Source organism: Callospermophilus lateralis, chromosome 6 (genome assembly GCF_048772815.1).
Source record: "Callospermophilus lateralis isolate mCalLat2 chromosome 6, mCalLat2.hap1, whole genome shotgun sequence".
In the NCBI taxonomy this organism is placed as follows: domain Eukaryota; kingdom Metazoa; phylum Chordata; class Mammalia; order Rodentia; family Sciuridae; genus Callospermophilus; species Callospermophilus lateralis.
The window spans coordinates 78,980,118-79,003,150 of record NC_135310.1 but is presented as its reverse complement, the minus strand read 5'-3'; positions in this window follow the sequence as shown (position 1 = coordinate 79,003,150).

The window sequence follows — 23,033 nt, the reverse complement described above, 5'->3', positions numbered from 1 at the left end:
GGTCATACATACCCATTCGAATATTCCATGGAATTTCAAGGTGGAAGGGATTCAAACTTGTGACATTATCTTGGCTATAGGCAACCAGGTCATTATCCTGCTTAGACCTGGACAAGAAAAAGGCACTTAAATCCAGTTAATGGGGTCTGGGTTGGATTCACACTGGAAAAGAAAGGACTGCAACACCTTAGGGAACTTGGGGGTAATTGAATGTGCTGCTGTTATTGTTCGACATCCAAATGTATAGTAAGAATTGAGGTGTGATGCTCTTGTACTTCCCTATCCTACAAATGCCAGAGGGAGTCCCCCAACTGGGAAGAGCCACATGTAGTGAAGTGATAAAGAGAACTGTAAATTGCTCCTCAAATCATCTCCCTTTTTCCCTCCAGGTCTAGCAGAAACAGTATAGTATCCCAGGAGGAAAAAAGGAAATCGCAGCCATGAAGCCTTAACTGAAAGGCAGCAGGGGTAGTAAAAAAATGCAATATCTCAATATAATAGCCCTAAACAGCCAATGATAAAAGCTAATGGGAACTTGAGAACTGCTGAATTCAGCTGTTCCCAAAGTTACAGGCATTGTAACTGAAATCGAATCCACTGCACAAACTGAAGGCGCTTGGTATGATCTCCTAGATATTGCCAGCACCCTCTATATGAGTTCATTGGCATCCTGGCACTCAAACCAATTCACTGGCTTCCAATATCAGGTTCCAGTATTCTCCCAGGGATAACTAAACTCCCTTACCATTTGCTTACCAGTGAGAGAGTCAAAATCATACAAATGCCTCTACCCTCTGATATCCAAAGCTTTCACTATGTAGATAATATTCTTTAGTTGAGCCAGTTTAAACTACTCTAACTATAATGTTATCACACTTCTGCCAGCAGGGGTAGAAGATAAACTTTGAAAAAATTCAGGGGTCTTTTTGCTGAATAAACTTCCTTGGGGGCTATGAAGGCAAAACGTTCAATTGCAGTGTTCAGTCCCTTCCTCAGTCAAGGATAAGATGCTGTCTCTGTCCTTCAACCACCAACATCTAATTGGACTTTGGTATTGGAGACAGTATACAGGACATTCTATTTGGGTGTATGTATATAGCATCATCCTTTGATTGGGGACCCAAACTATCAGGTTGCTTTGGAAGTTGTCTATTAAGCCATGGCAGGCTCTCAAACTTTGGGCCCTGGAACCCTAATAACTAGTAGTTTTGGGGCTGCAAGTTACTATCACTGGTGGTTTTTCTAATTGAAGCTTCTGTCAAAGAGAGATAGTCACATCCAAAGGTGCCCCTTGTGGTTTTAGTTATTTTTATTTATTTATTTATTTATTTATTTTTGATTTTCTTTCAGCCATGTTTTGTAATGAAAATAAAATGTATGAGAGTCTTGTAATTTTTTCACTAGATTTATTACTAAATATATGCTAGAAAAAGTGCATAAGTTATGTTTTTCCATGTTATTGTTTAACTTCAATTTCCAATTGATAATATATAGAAATAACACTGATGTTTACATATTGGCATTCATGCAACATCACACTACATTCATTTATTAAGTGGAATAAAAAATCTTTTCATTTTACACATGAAAAATATGTTGGCCTTATAGAAAGACAATTTTACTTCTTCCTTTACAATATTTAAAATTTTAATATATTTTTCTTTTTTTATTATTGGTTGTTCAAAACATTACAAAGCTCTTGACATATCATATTTCATACATTTGATTCAAGTGGGTTATGAACTCCCATTTTTACCCCGTATACAGATTGCAGAATCACATCAGTTGCACATCCATGTTTTTACATACTGCCATACTAGTGTCTGTTGTATTCTGTTGCCTTTCCTATCCTCTACTATCCCCCCTCCCCTCCCCTTCCATCTTCTTTCTCTACCCCATCTACTGTAATTCATTTCTCTCCCTTGTTTTTTTTTCCCCTTTCCCCTCACTTCCTCTTGTATGTAATTTTGTATAACAATGAGGGTCTCCTTCCATTTCCATGCAATTTCCCTTCTCTCTCCCTTTCCCTCCCACCTCTCGTCCCTGTTTAATGTTAAACCCCTTGTGGTTTTAAACTAGTTGCCTCCTTGATTTGGCTACAATGAACACCCTGGCTTGCTACTGAGTCCTTGATTATGTGTCTTAAGTACCTAGTAAGAAAATTTTCTCCTCACTCTTTATCAACATCCTGGGGGAGGGCATTTATTCTTTTACCTACAATTTAAGAAGATTTTTGTCCAGTGCCAAAAGCATTTTAGTACTGAAATACCATTAGAATTACCTATTAATTTTAAAGAATGAAGTATTAAATAATAATTAGTCTTTCTATATTATGGCCAGAGTCTTTTGCGGGGGTTCTTCTTTCTGCCGAGGAGGGTGTAAATCACCTGAGAAATTAAAGTCTAGAATAATTAGTGAAGAACAAAAGACAAAGAGTCAGAAATATATTTTCAAAAGTAGAGCCCTGATAGGCTTAGTCCACAGGGGGGTTGGAGCTAAACAAAAGATAGTTCCAGTGGTTTATTTGAGGGGTTACATCAAAGGCAGGGATAAGGTCTCAAGGGTAGAGTCTTGCTTCCTGATGTCTTGCAGTCAGCAGGTTAATTGGCATCTTGGTAGGTCATACCCATCTCAGTTGCTGTGTGGGACATGGCAGAGTCGAATAGGAATTCACAGTCTTACACAGAGGAAATGTGCAATGGAAGTTCCCATACACCAGATGTTCCTATTCACTAGGCTGCGATGCCTACAAAGTCCATACACGGCCCACGAACAGTTCACAGCACCATTTGAAAAAAATTTTCCCACCTGTTTGAATCTTTGCATATTTTCTCAATCTGTATATTCTATATAAATACAGTGCTTTTCTTATCAAACTCTTGCCAGTTTTAAAATTTTTGCTTCTGTAGCTATATTTATGATGTAACAGTCTTGAGTGAAATAGTTCCCCTATTTCCATTTCTAGGTCTTTAATGCGAAAGTAGATGAAACAATTTGTTGACCTTTTTTTTCCCCAGCTACCTTATTGAATTTCTGGTCTAATTTCAGTTGTTTTGCTGTATGTTCTTTTGCTTTCAAAGAATGTGATCTGTAAAACGTTAATTTATCCATTGTTTTTCAAAATTAACATTTTTTATTTTCTTGTTTTACTACAGTCACTAGGACCTCCAAAAAAATATTGAATGGTAACAGGAATCTCCAATTAGTTGTAGAAATGAGGCACCTAGGAGTGAACAAGGAGCACAGTCTGTGGAGGACAACTGCATGACTTTGCATCACAAATTCACAGATTGCTGTTGTGTGCTCTTGGGAAAAATATTTAACTTCTCTGTGCTTTAGTTTTCCCATTTGCCACATGGGGAATATGGTATTATCTATCACATATGATTTCTGTGAAATTAATACATCATAAACTGTATAGAAGAGCTAGCTACCATTTATCTAGATTTAATTGAAAAGCTTTTATATTTTAGAAGTATTTTGCTATTTAGATTGTTATTTGTTGTGGGAATATACTGAATCATGGATACATTTTAAATAGGGTTTTTTTCCAGTTTTACTGAGTTTTTTTTATTCATGATTTTTCATTACCTATTTGTATTTCCACATGGTCTTTTTGTTTTAATTGATTAATCTCACAATGGATTATAGTGATACTGAATTGCTTTTAAATTTTTGAAGGCATTACCTCTTAGTGATACTGCATTTTTATATATTCTATATGCTCATATTTTACTTAGAATTTTGTATATGTTAATAAATGAGTTTTGTTTGTGTAATATATTGATGCTTGATAAAGTTTTCTCACTAAGTTTGTGAGATTTATAAGATTAAGAAAGAAGGTTTTGAGCTTCTTCTATGGCTTAAAATAGTTTAGATAACCTGAAATAAACTTTTTTAAAAAGGTTGTATAAAACTTGGCTGAGAATCCATCTGGCTCTGGTGTCTACTTGAATGATATAACTTTATTCACCTTTTCAATCTTGTCTTTGGTAATTGGTCTGTTCCTAGATCCTACATCTTCTTAGGTCAAATATGATATTTTATCTTTTGCTATAAAATCAGCTATCTTTCTAAGTCTTCAGATTTGATGTCAAAATACATGAAGTCTTTTATAGTCCTTCTAAATCTCTTCTATGTTTATATCTACTTTCTCATTTGTAATCTTTCATATACTTTTATTTTTTTTTATATTCAGGCTTACCTATATTGTTGTCCCTCCCCACAAAAAAAGAACTTTTACTTTTTTACTTTTACTGTAGATTTTGGTGGTTTAATTTATTAAATTCAGTTTATATCTGTTTAATTTCATCTTTCTACTTTCTTTTGGTTCCTTTTAGTATTTTTCACTGTTTTATTTTCTATTTTTATTCTCCAATATTGAAAGAATTAAAGTTGTTGTTTTTCTCTGTAGCATAGTTTTTGCTGTTTCACAGCTTTGAGGATGAATATTCTCATTGCCATTGCTTCTCATATAGCATATAGTTCCCTTTTTCCTCATTGACCTAACATAATGTTTCTAGAAACATGTTTCTAAATAGTCAGAATGTTTACCTATTTATTATTTATTTCAAATATTACAGATATATAATCAAAGAATGTGACCTATAAAAAGCTATCAATACCATTAAAATTTTTAACTTTTTTTATTGTCAACTTCATAATCATTTTTATAGAACTTTCAGAATATTTAAAAATCATTTCTTTTTATAAGGATCTATTTATATCCATTAAATTAAATGTGCTGACTGCATGACTCAATTCATCCATATCTTTACTCTTTAATTTTAATCTATCAGAATGGCTGATAGAGGTACACTGAAGGTGTATATTCATACAAGAATAATCTATTGTGCTTTTACTCAGGTGCCTACATGAATTAATAAGTATTATTTATAAAGTTTTGACTAGAATTATATTCAGTAGACAGTACAAGAAAGCCCAATAACTTAACAGAACCATGTCTATTTTATTTATGTTACAAAAGGTTGTATGTAGGTATGTAGGTAGGTGTAGGGCACTTATGGGGGTCTGTGGATGCCATCAAGAAAGAAGTCAATCCCAAAGAACCCCATTTACAACATGGGGAATATGGTATTATCTATCACATATGATTTCTGTGAAATTAATACATTGTAAGCAGTATAGAAGAGCTAGCTATCATTTATTCTAGATTTAATTGAAAAGCTTTTATATTTTAGAAGTGTTTTGCTATTTAGGTTGTTTTCTCTGATATGTGGATACTAATTTACAATACAGGTGGGGTCTGGGGAAGAATAGAGGTACTTTGGATTAGACAGAGGGTAGTGAAGGGAGAGAAGGGGGCAAGGTAGTAGAATGAATTGGACATTATCCAATGTGCACATATGGTTACATGACCTGTGTAACTCTGCATCATGTAAACCAGAAGAATGAGAAGTTATATTCCACTTATGTATGATGTGTCAAAATGCATTCTACTGTCATGTATAACTTATTAGAAAAAAATGAAAAATTAAAAAATTTAAAAGAAAAAGAAATGATAATGTTTTAGATCAAAAAAAAAAAAAAAAAAAAAAGGAAAAGAAAGCAGGCCCTTTGCTCTTCTGCTGTGTCATCCTGAGTAGTGGCTGCTAAAACTAGAGGAAAGCTTGACTGTTCCAGCAGCAGAAAGGATAAAGAAGAAGAAATGCACCAACAGATGTCAATGTTTATATCTCATTGGCCAGAACCAAATCACATGATTGCCTCTCAGTTTAAAAAATCTTAAATAGATGAGCTCTTCATTTTAGAGCTTCCAAAATTAAAGAAGGCAAGTTAAAGGAAGTGGGCATGGCTGTAGAAGAAATCAATTATGTATCTGTCATACATAAAAACTGATATGTGGATACTAATTTACAATACAGGTGGGGTCTGGGGAAGAATAGAACATGTTCACACATGTTCAGAATTCAATTTTAATATTCGTACTCAGGTGCCCAAATGAATTAGTAAGTATGATTTGTAAAGTCTTGACTAGAATAGTGCCTCTTGGTTTCCTCAGCACTATTCCAACTTCCTCCTTTTTCTCTCCCAGTTATATCGTACTTTATTTAAAAAAAGAAGTATTTGTAAAGCTTTAAAATATAAATATAAAATTTAGGATTTTTTCAATCAGAAAGATTGAAATGGGGAGAACAATGGAGAAAATATGGGTATTAATTTATATAAGGGAACAAAATCTTAGGAAATTTTATTCCATGGATTCTCTGGATTCTGTATCCAATTGTTAATGTGTACTAAAAAATAAACCAGGTATGGATATGTTACTCCAAATTTTGATGTGTAGACTTGTCACATTGTTTTACTTTCTCTAAAACAAATTAACTGTATTGAAAATTTAAATTTCGCCTTTGCCATTTAATGTTCTAATCCATGAAATGTTGTTCTGTGTAAGATGTGAGGTGAACATTTGTTTTTCATTCTTCTTCCATGTAGATAACCAACTGTTTTAGCTGTAACTATTGAATACTAAATTCTTGCCCTAGGGATCTTCCATGCCACCTTTATCAAATATCAGATTTCTATATACACATGGTTCTTTTGCTAAGCTTTATATTCTATTTCATGTATGCATTTATCTGTCTGTGAATAACATATGCTAAATAACATAACTTTATGTCTTTGTATCTATAAGAGAAACTCTACCTTCACTTTTTCATTTGTTCAAGAAGTATATTTTGGCTGTTTTAGATTTTCATTGAGTTACGCAAAGAATACTTTTGGTATTTAGACCAGAGTTACAATGAATCTGTGATCTATATGGGAATAATTAAGATTTTTATGATATTTCCCCATTGATAAACAAGGGATTTCTTTCCATTTATTCATATTTTTAAAACTCCTTCAAAAATGTCTCAGAGTGCCCTACATACATTTTTTTATCTTTATTTTGTTTATTTATTTTTATGTGGTGCTGAGGATTAAACTCAGTGCCTCACATGTGTGAAGCAAACTCTCTGCCACTGAGCCACAACTTCAGCCCCTACATACAGGTTTTGTAAATCCTTTTTTAGATTCAGTCTTAAATATTGTACTTTATATTTTATTATAAATGATGTCTTCATTGTTATTATTATTCTAATTGTTTCTGACTTACAGATGTATAATTAACTTTTGTATGTGATCTTATGTTTAGCTACTTTTTAAGCTACTTTATTATTCTTATTTGTTTACTCAATTTTGAGGGATTTTAAATAGATAATTGTATCACTTGAAAATGGCAGGGTTTTCCCCCTCCTTTCCTAACCTTATAATATTTTTAATTATAATAGCACATGATATTTAACAAAATATGGTAAACATGATTTAAATATATGATCTTTATCAAAGTTATTTTTTTTATTTTTCTTTTTTCCTTAACATTTTACTTTTAATTAATTCCTTTATCTATGGAACTAGGTAGAAATTTCTACACACTGTTGAATAGAAGGATTTAAGTGAAGTTGAAATAAAGCACTTAAAATTATATGATAAAAATGCAGGCGAATATTTTTCTTACATTGTGGCAGAAAATGATTTCTTAAACTACCACAAAAGCACTTGATAGAAAAGAGACTAAAATTGTGATATCATTTATATGTGAAAAAGTCCTACAAGTCAATAAGAAGAAGTGAAAACTGGACAAACCCTAACAGACATTTCAGAGAAGAGAAACCATGTATTACTAAAAAGCATATAAAACATTGCTCAATCTAGCTAGTACCCAAGGAAATGTGAAACAAGATTAGGAAATGTTATTTCACACTCATTCAATTGGAAAAACCTGAAAATCTGATGATACCAAGTACTATAGAGACTATAGATCATGCCCCTACACTTCTCATGGGATGTAAATTAAAATATGCACTTTGGAAAACAGTTTGGATTGTCTTATAAAGTTGAATATTTGCACACCTACTGAACCAGCAATTCCATTTCTAGTTATTTACCTAAAAGCAGTTTAGCAAATGTACCAGAAAATACCTACTAGCATTGTTCACAATAGCACAGATCTAGAGACAACCTAAATGCCCAATGGCAAGAGTTTTAATAAACTCTAGCTTAATCACAGAAATATGCAACATCAATGACAATTAATGAACTAAGCTACATGTAACACATAAATGAATTTTATGAAAATTATGAGTGCAAGAAGCAAGTCCAAGAAGATCCATACATTATGATACCCTTTTTATAAAATCCAAAAAGTGACTGAATATTCTTTAGGATATACATGTACAAAAATGTAATAATTTTTCTTTAAGGCAGGATAATAATAAAAAATAAAATTCAAAATAATAACCATTCCAAAGGCAAACAACAAATGGAATAGGGAGGAACATGTATGTGTACATTAGTTAAGTTTCCAATTATTGATTCAGGCAGTGGATTCATATAATTTCATTATATTGTGAATGAATATATGAAATTAAGATAATGAATGAATATGAAATTATGATAATGAATGAATATATGAAATAAGATAAATGGAGGCCATGATGACAGTGTATAATAGGCCAAGATTATGATTAGTCATATTTGGTGCCATAAGATAAAAATAAGTGATAATAATAATTGTGACAATAATAATAAGTAAATAAAATTAATTCTATTTGAAGTTTCTATCCCCCAAGCTGGGTGTGGGAAGATTTGATCTCAGGTATATGGAGGAGTTCTCTTCCCAGTGTCCTTCATAGGTTAGTGGGACAGATTCCTCTACACTCACAACCATTGCAATTATTACTGACATTCCCATTATTCAAGTTCTATGTGATTTTTCTATCTCCATGACATGCTTTGTAGTCTGTAAGCAATTTCACCTTTCACCCTGTGACACAGTCCCTCCCTGAGGCAAAGAAGTACAAGAGCTTTGCTACTTTCTAAGAATTGAACAAGAGAAAAAGAAAACAAAATACAGAGAACAAATAACAAATTAATATCTCAAAAAGTTACCCTAGACATCACAAAAAAGAAAATGAATTTTCCATTATATTTACTGACCTGTGAGACATGCCTTAACAAGCTTATACTTTCTTCTCCCACTTCAAAATTTCCAAATAAGGGTTATTGTATTCTTGTGAATAAATTAAGAAGATCTGCACTTGCTATATCTCTAAATATTTGCTTTGCCTCTAAGCCCAACTCTTTGGTGACTGAACTTAAGGAAAATTTTAATTACAATTTTACATGTAGCCTTATTTACTTTGAAAACCAGAAACTGTTGGGATAAATGACTAAAGGCACAGCAAACAAACTAAAAAAGCTCTCATATATAGTGGGAAATGGGTCCTTTGGCAATTACTTTTTATTGCTTTTTTCCCCTATTTTTTGAACATAGAGTTTATTAACATTATATTTCCAAATCAAGCAGCTGAGTCTAGTTTGTCTATTACTAATATTATCATTCACTAATAATAAATGGATAAGTCAGATAAGTATTTCATAATATTTGCATGATCCAAACTGTGAACTACATTACAGCTGTTTAATGAGGGATGATCCTGGGTCGACCTGCTAAAAATCAACACTGTGCTTGCCCTTATAACTTTATTCTCTCACTCTGACATGTTTTTCTTACATCGATTAATGAGCTTTTCTATTTTTGTCTTTTCCATGTTTAACTTGCAAAGAGAAGAAAGCATCTCAGTTGATGCATCTGAGTGTCAGGTAGAGAGGAGCTGCTGAGCTGAGAGAAAGGGGATTTAAGCAGATAATTAAATTTGCAGGGCAGCTGCAGAAAAGATAGTGTTATAACTGTAAGAGCAGCTCTCCCAACAAGGGAGGAGGCAGAAGATAATAGGGAGATGGCTGCTTCCCAGGGTATGATCATATAGGAGGGCTTTCTTTAATTTTTCCAGAGGTAAAACATCAGTTTCCCAGCTTAGGACACAATGGTAATAATAAAGATAGTTTTTTCTTCTCTCCTTATTACTATGTATATTTTTCCTTTTTATTGTCATATCTCTCTAGATGACAAAGAAAAACCAAAGAGTTAATCTGGATTTAAAAAGGTGTCTCTTGGACTAAAACTACTCTTAAACATTTGAAGAAACAGATTCTAATATTCTGAATAAACATAAGCACGTGGGACGTGTTTTTAAAAATCTTTATGGGCACCTATCATTTTGTATAAGTGTAAAAAATTATATTATAAACAATAGACTTGGCCTATGTGATGACATAATGTATTTTAATTATATATATATACATACATATATATATGTACACACACACACATATGCATATAAATGTATACAATTGTATTTATTATGTCTTCATTTTTGTAAGATTTTTGCCCTGAGCTTTTATGCTGTTTCCAATGGTGTTTAATTACTTGGAGTAGTTAAAAGGAAAGACAAACATATTCTAACAATTGACCAATAAAATGTCTCATATTATTTCAAGTTCACACATGCCTGAGCGTTGCTTCTTTTAGAAGTAACGGATCATCTTTAAACCCGTGGACACAAACTGATGACTAATGGCCCTCTTTCTTTTTATATCCGCTGACGAATGTTTGGGGTTTGTAAGATTTTGCTTCATTCACCATGCATTTCGTAAATGTGTGAGAGATCTACAGAGCTCCAAGTGTTCCTGCTCAAAATGTGTCTCCCTCACCCAACCTCAACACTCCCTTACTTACAAATGACACGCGACACTAACTCTGAGAACATTACAGATAGAACTGACTACATAGTTTCCCCTAAGAGATCATTTAAAGGAAACTCATCACACCTCATTTCTTCATTAATCTCAGGCCCTAACATAAATCTGAACTTTTCAAATCATCTTTCATCACCCACATTTGATCTGTCATACAACTCTTTTCATACTCTAACCTAAAACCTTTGGTCTCTCAAACTTGATTGTATTTACTGATGCTCACTCATCTACCTCTTCCTTAGATCTTCTAACTCTTCTCTAGATATTAATTCCACCTTTTTATCTAGCCGAAATTCAGTTAATTCTCTGATTAAGCTGCTTCTCCTGTAGATATAAATGGCTGCTTTTTGAAATCTCATTCCCCATGTGACACCACAGATGGGAGATAGATAGAAAGGTATCCTGCCTGATCTTTACTGCTGCTTCAGAAAATTGGTCCTTTTACTTCCTTTCTTCCTGAAAACTCCCAGGCCTTTAAAGCACATTCCATCAGACTGGATCCCTAGGTACCATTCTTATTTGTTATCACCATCAACCTTTCTCATTTGTTATCCCTTTTACCATTACTTCTATATTCTAAATACTTCTGTATTCTGCCTCTCATTCCTTGACTTCTTTATGTCCAACAGTTTGTTATCTCCTTCTCACTTTAGCAGTCCAATCCCAAAGTTTTGTCTTAAGAACTTTTCATTACCAATTGCTCACTGCACCACTCCCATAATCTACAGTCTAATCCCTATCAATTTCTACCTTTGCATAGCATCTATTTTAGTATCCCAACTCCAAAGATATCTTGATCTCTAGTTCATTAACCAAATTTGAAAAATTCCCACATTTTCTTTATAAAGATTATCACTTCTCCCAGCTTAGCTTATATAAAACATTACTACAATCATTCTTTTGCATGTACTCTCAAATCTTCCTCTCAATTCTTTCTCTGGTAATCTTCCAAGAAAATGTTAGTTGCTAGTTAAACACAACCACACACCAGTTCTACATCTGAACTCTAAGTAATAGATTTGGCTGAAGTAAAATACAGAATCATTACTAAATACTTTTCACTTTGAGATCCAAATCTCAAAGATCACTTTGAAGTGCCCAAGTAATACTGCCACAAGTCTCTTGTGCTCTCATTTCTCAAAGGATATATTTTGCACTTCCTCTCTCCAATAAATATCTCATTTAGACTCAAATGATTCTCTCAATTCTTATTCCTTCAGAAAATAAAATAAATCAGATGAGATGACCTCAAAATTTCATTGCAAAACTATCAGCAACTCCTCTTGTTATTGTTGAAATATGTCAAGCTTATTCTGTCCTTGAACCTTGTGCCTAAACAGGTCTCCCCTCAGATATTCACTATGACTTTCTTCTTAATGTGATTTACACCTCTGTTCAATTGTCACTTTTTCAAAGAAATGCTCCTGACTACCTTATCAGAAAAGTCCTCATTCATTGCTTTATTCCTTAAAAAGCATTATAGGCTTTATTACTACATAAGGCTATGTTGCATATTTGCTTTTTTGTTTTCTTTCTAGAATGAAAAAGGAATCTGCTGATCATTCATCTGAAGCGCTTGAAACAGTATATGATACATAGATGCTTCAATAACTACTTTTGAACAATTTCTTAAATTGTTATTTAAAGATGTAATGAAAGAGTCTCAAAACCTCTAGCAAAAAAAAACTTTAATGAGATAAAATAATTATCTGAATAAATAGATATACTATGTTCATGAATCAGAAGATTTAAGTTGTTCATTCTTCCCTAATTAAAGAGTCAACACAAGCCCAATCAAAATCCAAGAAAGCCTTTTTTAATCTAGAAACTGACAAATTTTAGATTTACATGCCAAAGAAAAAGACATGTAATGGCAAAACAATCTGGAAAGAAAGAATAAAGTTGGTGGCCTTGTATTACTTGATTTCAAGGCTCACTGCAAACTATCTTAATCATGATTATGTGGTATTAATGTAAATAAATAAAGTATAAATACATGTAATTATATGGGTATATCATTAACAATTATTAAGTTAGAAAGTCAGTGTATTCATTGAGGTTCTCCATAGAGACAGAACAAAAATGAGATATAGAATCAGAAAGATGTACGTCTATATCTATTTATCAATCTGTGCGTATGCCTACGTGCGCGTGCGCGCGCGTGCGTACATATACATAGAGACAGAAAGAGATTCATTTTGAGGGATTGATTCACATGATTATGGAGTCTGAAAAGGTCCCATAATTTCAAAACAAATAATATAATTCAGTCCTAGTCCCAAGCCTGAGAACCAGGGGCACCAATGGTGTAAATCTCATTCTAAATGAAGAAGAATATGAAATGTCCTAGCTCAAGCAGTTGGTCAAGAAAAAATGGGATGACTTTATCCTTCTTCCACTTTTTGTTCTATTCAGGCCCTCAATTAATTAGATACTATCTACCCACATTAGAGAAGGCAAAACACCTTCACAGATAGGTCTTGAAATAATGTTTAGACTAGGCACCTCATGGTCCCATCAAGTTGACATACAAATTTAAGTATTACAGTCTGATTAAAACAACAACAACAACAAAATGTACATATAGCAAGATTCTAGTTATATAAATGTCTTAGTTACCTATTGTATAATAAACCATCCCAAAACTTAATGATTTAAAGAAATGAAAATTATGCAATTTGCTGTCAAATCTGTAATTTTAACAAAGATGAATGGGGATGGCTCATCTCTGCTTCAAACAGTATTAGCGAGCTCTTCTAAGACTGATAGAACCATTTCCAAGATAGTTCAGCTAGATAGCTAAAAAATGGGTGTTGGATATTGACAGTAAACAGCCAGGACTGTTAAGGCCTTGGTTTCTCTATGAAAAGGTCTCCTTATGGACTCCTTAGGGTTCCTGACAGTGTGCCAGCCAGTTTCTAAGAGCAGCCATTAGATAACAGAGCTTCCCCTCTTGATGAAAGAGATGTCAAAGAATGTGTGGCCAACTTTAATCTCACAGATATGCAGTACTGGAATACAGAGCACTAATCCAGGAGAAATCAGAACACTTTTGCCTTGGGACAGGAAAAGTGGCAGGGCTTTACTGGTAAAGCACATAAATTTCTTAGGTGGTAAAAATATTCCATATCTTAATTAAAGTAGTGTTTACAGAGGTGTATAATATAAATAGTCAAAAGTCATCAAACTATAAAACTAAAGATCTGGGCATTTCAGTGTATACAAATTTTGCCTTGATTTTTAAAAATAGTTTTCTTAAAATTATTTGGAACATATTTCAACTTAATGGAAGTTTAGAAGAGAGAATACTATGCCGTGAGTTCTGTTGAGAAACTCTTTGGATTTTTTTTTTTTAACTAACTTTTTTAGTTAATAAAAAGAATCAGAAAATAATGTTTCAAATCTTGTTCAAGACATTTTCAGGTCAAATAAGCTCACAACCAAAAATTCTGGAGAAAACAGAATCGACATTTTTGTTAATTACAAATGATAAATTATATATTCATATACACAAATACATATCATGTATGTATATGTGTATACATATATATTATTGATGATTTTAATGAAGTTTTTGCACTCTTGTTTCAAGAAAGTTAAAAGAAAAATCTTTCTAAAGTCATTTAAAAATCAGTTCCTGAAATACACTAATGATGACATAAGATCAAGACCAATATTTGACATCCTGGATTTGGTGCCATTGAAAAGCATTAGCAATATGAGTTGTTCCTCAAGGGCTTCTTAAATCACAAAAGAATTACTGGACTGTTAAGTATATTTTATTAGATTTTGATTCTTAGGAATTGTTCTCTCTCCATGTAAAACTAAAGGCAATTCATTAAAAAAAAAAAAATCCCATTAACCATAGCCTTTCATTTTTCAGAAAGTCTGGATAACATAAGAAGAAAATGTAATAGAACTTCAAAAGTATAAACTTTGCTTTCCTGGTGCTAGAGATTGAACCCAGGGCCTCTGGCACATACTACGTAAGTGCACTATCACCAAATTACATTTCCCAGTTCATAAACTTTATGAAGGATAACAGTTTACCTTAGTTGCAAAATTACACTTGTATCTTTGTTTACTAAGGACTTGAACTGGAAGCTTGTGCCCTGAGTTATAATCCCAGTTTTCTCTTACCAAACAGGTATCCTTATGCAGGTAACCTCCAAGTAGGCCATCTCAGTGGCTTAGAAGTGAATATTGGTGAGTTAGCCATTCACTATCTCCCAAGAAGTTTTCTACTGAAACAGTTCTAGGATTGTGTGACTTGCTCTTGTCTTCTTTCTTTCCCAGCCTCCCTGTCCTTCAAGTGACCTCCCGCTTCAAGTTCTTGGTCATTAAATGTTGTGAGTTCATGATTCTATTCCCAATTAGAGAAAAATAACTTCTAGTTACCTCCCAACACCATTCTTTCTTCTATGTTTGCAGGCACATTCCTAGTAGACAGTGCTACCCAGCACAGCTATAGGTTCATCAAAAATAGCCATGTGCATTGGACCTGTCTCTCATTCTGAAGTCTGATGGCAACTGATGCCACACATACACAAAAAATGGGATGTGTGGAAAGGATCAGCCCCCAGGGAGCTCTTAATGCTTCCTACTTCTTGGAATTCCTTCTCCCATAACTCCTAGGCAGTCAGCAACTTTAGAAATACTTCATTATGTCCAAACACTCTAATGTAGTGTCTACCACATCTGCCTTCTTCTAAAGTGATTCATTTGTCAAAATAACTTCTTTTCTCTCCTTATAACCTGATACCAATCAAGGTCTTCAGGCCCTCAGCATAATTACTGAATAAATCCCACTGAAGTAGAATGATTGATAGGCTCAGACTTCATAGCACTACTTATGAAAATTGATTTCTAATTAGTGGAAAACTGTCAAGAGTAAGATACACAATTTTTAGTACCAGCCACCTGTTCTAGGCCTATTCTGGGATTCTATCTAAGAGGCTTACCCAGTTTGTCTCCTTTCTGCTGACTTGTCAAATGAATAGAGTTTGGTGACTTGAAAGTCCATTCAGAAACTTGTCAGTCAAATATTACAATGGAACAAGTGTTGTTTGGGGTTAAGAGAGGGTGGCATAGGAATATTTTTATTTGTTGCATTAGATGATTGGAGAGTTCTAGTTGTGCTAGGATACCCAGTTATCCACCCTGGTTCAACACTTCCATTTTTAAAATATTTAAATACTTTCATGTAAGTTTATAGTCACTACCCCAAGTCCCTTGAAACCCCTGATTCCCCCAGATCCCCAAACTCCATGGGGTCTAGTACTGAAGAATTATTGTTTAATGTGTAATAATAGGGTGCTCTGGGGCCTTGTTCCAGTACTATGAGAGATATCCACTCTGCTTGAATTAGTGCCCACAGGACACCAGTTGATTATAAAGTAAGCTGATCATATGATTAGATACTGTTTTCTGATAACCATTTGTAGATTTAGCATCAACACTGAGTTACTTGAATCAATGACTAATTGATCATTCAAATGCAGTAAATCACATCAAATGCTCCTCCATTTTACTTTGGAATGCATTAAGTAATTTTCAGGAAGTTTGAATTCTTAACTATGCTTTTAGGGTAGTAATAGAAGTCAATAATAAAAACTAAGTTGCTATTGTTTGCCAATATTCAAGATAACCAGCACCCAAGGGAAAATAAGAGAATAAACAAATACTGGGCATTTTTTAATGCCAGGCTCTTTTGTCTCCTTAAATACTCATGAAAACCGTCTCATTATTACTATTCCTATTTTACAGATGGGTAATTTACTGCTCAAAGTTACATCTAATATCACATAGCTCCTTACACACTAGCACAAAAATGATCTGTTCTATACCTTCCCAAATAATAGTGTGAGAAAATACAAATGTGCCCATTTTATTTAAGAAGCCAAGACTCAGGGTGGAGAAGTTGCTTTGCTCTAGACTTTCATTCCAGACTCACACATGCTTGGGCAGTATCAAAATGTCCTATTGGAAGCATACATTCATTTCAGCTACCTCCCCTGCTTCCTCTCACCCCCATGGCCTCAGCATCAGTCTTTATTAGAGCTCATCAGTTCTTGCTTTCTGCAGGCACATGCACACTCACACACTCAGAGCCACAAACCAATTCTCTTCCTTACTTCAGAAGGAATTTTATTAGTCTAAAATATTAAAAGATAAAGATTTAATTAATTTTTTTTAGGACTAGATGTTTTCTTTTTTCTTTTTCTCTCCCTCACAATTTCTAAAGAGCAGCAGGGGAGTTCTATATTTTCAGTCTTACTGTGTACTGGGAAAGGAAGCCTAATTTTACCAGTGTGCAAACTCTTATTCTTCCCCTTGTCTGGATAAGCAAATTAATCTAATCATGACAAGACATGTTAAGAAGAGAGGAGGAAGAGAGACAAGAGGAGGAGGGGAGACAAGAAAGGAAGTGGGGAGAGAAAGGCAGAGTTGAGGAGGGGGAAGGCTAGAATACTCAAAACAGATTGCCATGGAGGAAGAAAGAATGTATTCCATTGTAAAAGGCTCTTTTTTTTCAGAAGAAAACTACTTCTGGATACAAACTAAGCCTCCTACTGTTAAACTATTTAACTCTGTCCAATCTCCACGGGTCCCATCTAAATTAATTTCATTCCTTTGTCAGGGTCCTCCCCTCTTTAGTTAACCCAGCTCCATCTGTCCTCCATGAAGGATTGCCGGGCACTCCAGCTTCATATCTTCCTGGCTGCCTTGGGCTTCCAAGGATCAATCTTTCAAACAAAAGCAGCTCATTCAGGGACACAGTGAGCCAGAATTAATTGGCAAGAGCCATCCTCAATACTATGGAGAAAACCCCAAACAAATAGAAAATGCCAAGCTTGTTTTAATGAAAAGCTATTTCTGTAACTGTTAATTCCACCATCACCATGTTATACAGCTCTGACAATGAATCTCTCCATTTAGGTTTTCTCTAGAAACTGCTTTCAAGGAAACATTCACACATATCAAACAATTTTATAAAGAAAATGTATATGAAATGCAAACCAGTTATTTAGCAAGTAACTTCCAAACAACAAGACCCATTACAGCAATTTAGCTCCAGAGGGGATAATGTAATCATACAGTCATTTCTTCATCTTTAGGTGGGAAAGCTGAGGCACAAAAGGCCTGTGTAAAATTCCCTCCTGCACTACAGAGTTAGTGGCAAAGCTAAGAATAGGAACTAGGTCTGAGTTCTGGTCCAATGATCTGATCTCCTTCATTGTAAATTTTGAAGGTAGATAAAGACAGAAAGCATTTACATTTAGAACAATGTGAAGCAATCTCATATTTTTAATAAGCCCTCAACCATAAAAATGTGACTACTTTTCAAATTCCTGTTCCCTTCCACCACTCATTTTTTTGTACTAAGAAATAAAAGCTATTCTTCATATAAATTTAGCAGTCATTGAAAGGAAAATGTGCTGCCTTAGAAATCATACACAATGTGCTTTATAATCAATTTACACGTTCAGAATTACTCATTTTCTGACTTACGCTTGTTGTTCTTTTCCACTCACATGGTTAATTTTTTAAAAAATCAATAACATCTTTTAAAAACATATTTTATGGTTTTTCCCCCAATATTAATTGGAATATAATAATGACCTTATGCATATTTCCATTTAATGTTCATCAACCCAGGGCTGTCTTGCTTCTTCTACGTTGTTCACACTTTGTTCCTTTTCTTCTTTATTGATTTTCCTTCTGCCAAATAAAAATGAGTGTTCCCCAAGTCTTTGCTCTAAAGCCATTCTTCATACTTCGGTCAACAAAATTTCCTCTTCTTTCTTAGCTTTCCCCTTTGAAATCAAATCACCACCTGTATATATCCTTCTCCAGATTCAGTACCACATAAGTACCCAGGACTCCTCCCTGCATTGCTTACATGTTTAATCAGTTACACAATCTGAAAACTCTACCTTCCATTTAAATTCAACTTAAATTACCATAACAAATATTTCCCCCTGACTCTATTTAAAGCACTGTGCTAGAGTGTATGTGGGATAAAAATCAGAAAGTTGTTTTTCTTCATCTCAAATTACTACTTGTCAACCAGTAATGTTCTCTCAGTAATGTCCTCTCAAAGGTAAAAAGTGCCCACTTTATGGAAGTATTTTGAGGATTAAGTGAACTAGTTCAAGTAGTTTCCAGAGTGTGATACATCTTTAGTATATTTGATCTGTTATTATGTTACTTTTAATATTATTTTCAAGTCATTTCCTGGATCATCTCCAGTCCTAAAATGCTACTGAAAAAATATAGAATACCAAGATAAATGTGTGAAAAGCAACAGGAGACCCATCAGGCACCGTTTTGAACTAGGGATTGAATATCACTAACAATGAGACCTCCCAACATCTTTCACCTCCTGATATGATGCACTGAGAAAGGCACATCACCTGCCACAAATGACAACCTGAATCTAATCAGGAAAGAATAAGAGATGAACTCAGATATTAAGAGACACTCTAAAAAAAACAACTGTCCAGGTTTAATAAAAGTACCAAGGCAATGAAAGACAAAGACTGGAAAACTATTTCTGATTGGAGAAAATTAAGAAAGCACATTTATTGAATGCAATATGTGATTCTGGACCAGAAAAAGACATCAGAGAGACAATTTTTGGAATCTCAATTGAGTCTGTAGATTAGTTCATGGTATTATATCAATGTTAATGTCCTGGTTCATATCATTATGTTATGACAATTTAAATTATTAAGATTTGGGGGGGCTGGGATTGTGACTCAGTGGTAGAGTGCTCGCCTAGCATACACGAGGCACTGGGTTCAATTCTCAGCACCACATAGATATAAAATAAGGATATTGTGTCAACCTAAAACTAAAGAATAAATATTAAAAGAAAAAAAAAGTCTGGGAGATATAGTTCAGTTGTAAAGTACTCTGGGCTCAATTCCCAGGAGCACTTAAAAAAAAAAAAAAGATTTGGGAAAATTGTGGGATAGGAGATGGGGAATGGGAGTGGGGGAGTGCTAGGGAGCGATATTGGCCATACTATATTGTTATATTGTATGCATGTATAAATACGTAATAAATGAATAAATAAATATTTGGGCAAGTTGTGTGAACAGTGTATGGAATTCTTTGTACTATTTTTGCAATGTTCTGAAATTGTTTCAAAATAAAAGATTTGCATTAAAAATAATAAAAAGCAATACAAAATATAGATAGAAGACAACAGAGAAAGAATTCAAATTCAATTCATAGGTTGAAGGGAGGAAAGGAAGAAGAATAGCAAGATGATTTGGAAAGTGGAGGTCTTTGAGATGGGATATTGAGGATGGTAAAGAAAAGAGCACAACTGAAAGCAGCGAAAAGAAAAAGCAAGATGTGCTTTGGGTATAAGTCATCAGACAGAGTGATTCTGTGTCGCTGTAGGAGGCTGAACAATGTGCCTCTCCCCCCAAAATGCCATCATATTTCAATCCCCCAAAAACTATAAATATGTTACCTTAGTTATAAAAGACTTGACAGATATGACTCAACCAAGGATTTTTCCCATACATTTACTTTTTATTGAATTTGTTAATGATACAGAGTTCTTGCACTGCCAAACCATGCCTGAGAATCCAAAGAAGGAAACGGTATAATGGATAGCCTCATCCATTCATCATACAGTATATTAAAATTTAACCCATATGCATTTTGAGAATTTCACAATCTTTAAAAAGTATATAATATAATAAGAGTTGGAATTTAAGTCTGCTGCTGGTCTTCAAATTTCATCTTAGGATCTTGAAATGAGGATTATCCAGGAGGGCTCAAAGCAATGAGATAGCTCCTTGTTAGAGGGAGGTAGGAAGATTCACAGTAGAAAGGAGATAGGACAAAGGAAGTAGAGGTTGAGCTGATGCAACCTAAGCTGGAGTAAGAAGCTGTGAGCCAAGAATGCAGGCAGTGTCTAGGAGCTAGAAAAGACAAGAAAACAGATTTTTTCCCTTGCAGCTTCCAAAAGGGCCATAGCCCTACTAACGCCATGATTTTTGACTCTGATCCCCAGAGCTATAAGAGAAGGAATAGGTGCTAGCTGAAGCTACTAAGCTTGTGTGTGTGTGTGTGTGTGTGTGTGTGTGTGTGTGTTTAAACAGCAGCAATAGGAAGCTGAAAGTCTCTATTGCCAATCTTTTTATATATAAATATACTTTTTAGTTGTAGATGGACACAATACCTTTATTTTGTGTCCTTATTTTTATGTGGTGCTAAGGATGGAACCCAGTGCCTCACGCGTGAGAGGCAAGTCCTCTACCACTAAGCCACAACCCAACCCCTCTATTCTCATTCTTTGGGCTATTCCAGTTTCATTGCTGTCTGGACTAGGGATATATTCTCTTACCTATTCTGTCTTGCTTCTATTCTTCATTTTTCTCTTCTACAAAAATCTGGACTAGGGTTATATTCTCTTACCATTCTGTCTTGCTTCTATTCTTCATTTTTCTCTTCTACAAAATATAGAACTTACTTTTCCCAAACTTTGTACTAATCATGCCATTCTCTTAAACCAAAGTTGTTAGGAAAAATTCTATACTTATTATGTTGGCACTTAAGAACCTTCATAATCCGTTCTCAATGTGCATTTTCAACTTTATCTGGATTTCTCAGCAGCATTAACTTTGCATCCAGGCAAATTGTTTTAGTCACAGTCTCCAGAGCTCTCATCCTGTATTTAAAAATATCAATTTTGAAGGATCAGGTAATGTCCCTACTTTTCTATGTCTCAACTCATAGTAACTTTTCTTTCCACCACACTTCTAAGGTCTTTAATAACTGTGCTCTGAAACCCTCACATCATCTACTCTTAGTGTCCAACCTCAAAGTCCTCAGAATTTTCCAATAGCCTTAGTTCCTGAGAACTTAAACCTATGAAAATCAGACCCCATTGGATAGGATGATAGGCTTGCCTTCTAAAGACTTGATTTAGGATATTGTAAATATATGTGTGTCTGGGTGGCAGATTTAGGAAATAAACAAAGTGTATAAAATAGAATTCTGGAAGCAAATCTAAAACTAACAAGAAAAAATATGTTTTGGACAACATGATGTAATGGTTAGGAGGCTCTGTGGTCATGTTATCTGGGTTCAAATCCTGGATCTCTCACTGTGTGGTTTTATTCCAATAGCAGAGATCACTATTGGTTAAAATAACAAAATAGTCTTTGCTTAGAATATTATAAGCAAATCTTCTGATTACATACTTATTTCACACACGGATTTTTTTACCAAGAGAGAATCCATTTGCATGAACTGTGTTTCTTGCTGTAAATTGGCATTTGGGTTCACACTTCAGTCTCTTGTGAATTCGATTATTAATTCAATAACTAAGCCTGTCTGAAGTCAGATAAATCAAGTGAAGAAACTGAAGCAATTTGCTGCATTTTCTGGCCAAACAACTTTGCACTGGTTTTGCATCTGAATTATTTAGACTGGTTGTCTGTAATGATCAAATCCACCAGATTATTGCTCAACTTTTCACTATAATTTGCATAGATAGCCTCCATGTGCACCTGGCATTGTCCAGGGAAGTGCTGGGCAGCTGCTCCATCGAAAACAATAACAGCTGTGAAGCTTAAATCATTTCATGTTTTAGTAAGATGACAACAACATGGCATGCAAGCAACAGACTGGAGATTCCTTTTGGACAACGCTTGTTGAAAATGCCAAATAGCAAAGAACCATGCAATACAACTGTGTACTGTAAACCCCACAGGTAGAAGAGCCTGTGGCTCCCTCAGGGAAACTTGGGTGATTCACAGGTTCACAGTGATGCCAAGAACATGCTTCTTTAACACACACCTTGAATCTCTTAAATCTCATGCTTGAACAGAAACAAAGAGAATTAAGAATAATTCATAATTCTTCCATATTCTCAAGTTAAGTCATTGTAAGCAATGTGTCCATGAACACTTCTTGATGAAGTCCTTCTACAAAAGGACTTTTTACTCAAAATTTTCTCTTTTATACAGGATTGCAGAATTACATAAAGCTTCAGACCCAAAAAACTTATCTAGCAAAACTAAATAAATAAATGGGAATATCCCATGCTTCTTTGCATAATTCTTCATTGCACTACAGTAGTCTACCACAGCAAATGAGAACAGCCAATCATAAGAAATCAACTATATAAAACTTGGACTATAGAGAAAAGGATCCTCAATTCAGAAACCCTCAGATCACCAGAAATTCAGAGGCAATAGAAGTTGACAAACTCAATAAGCTCTCTAGCTGACCTTTAAATTATTTTGATGAGGAAAAGCGCAGCCTGCTGAAGTACAAGTCAAAAGTGCTCACCTATATGAAAATATTTGGCAAGCATGGGGCTGGGTCCTCTGTCTCAAAAG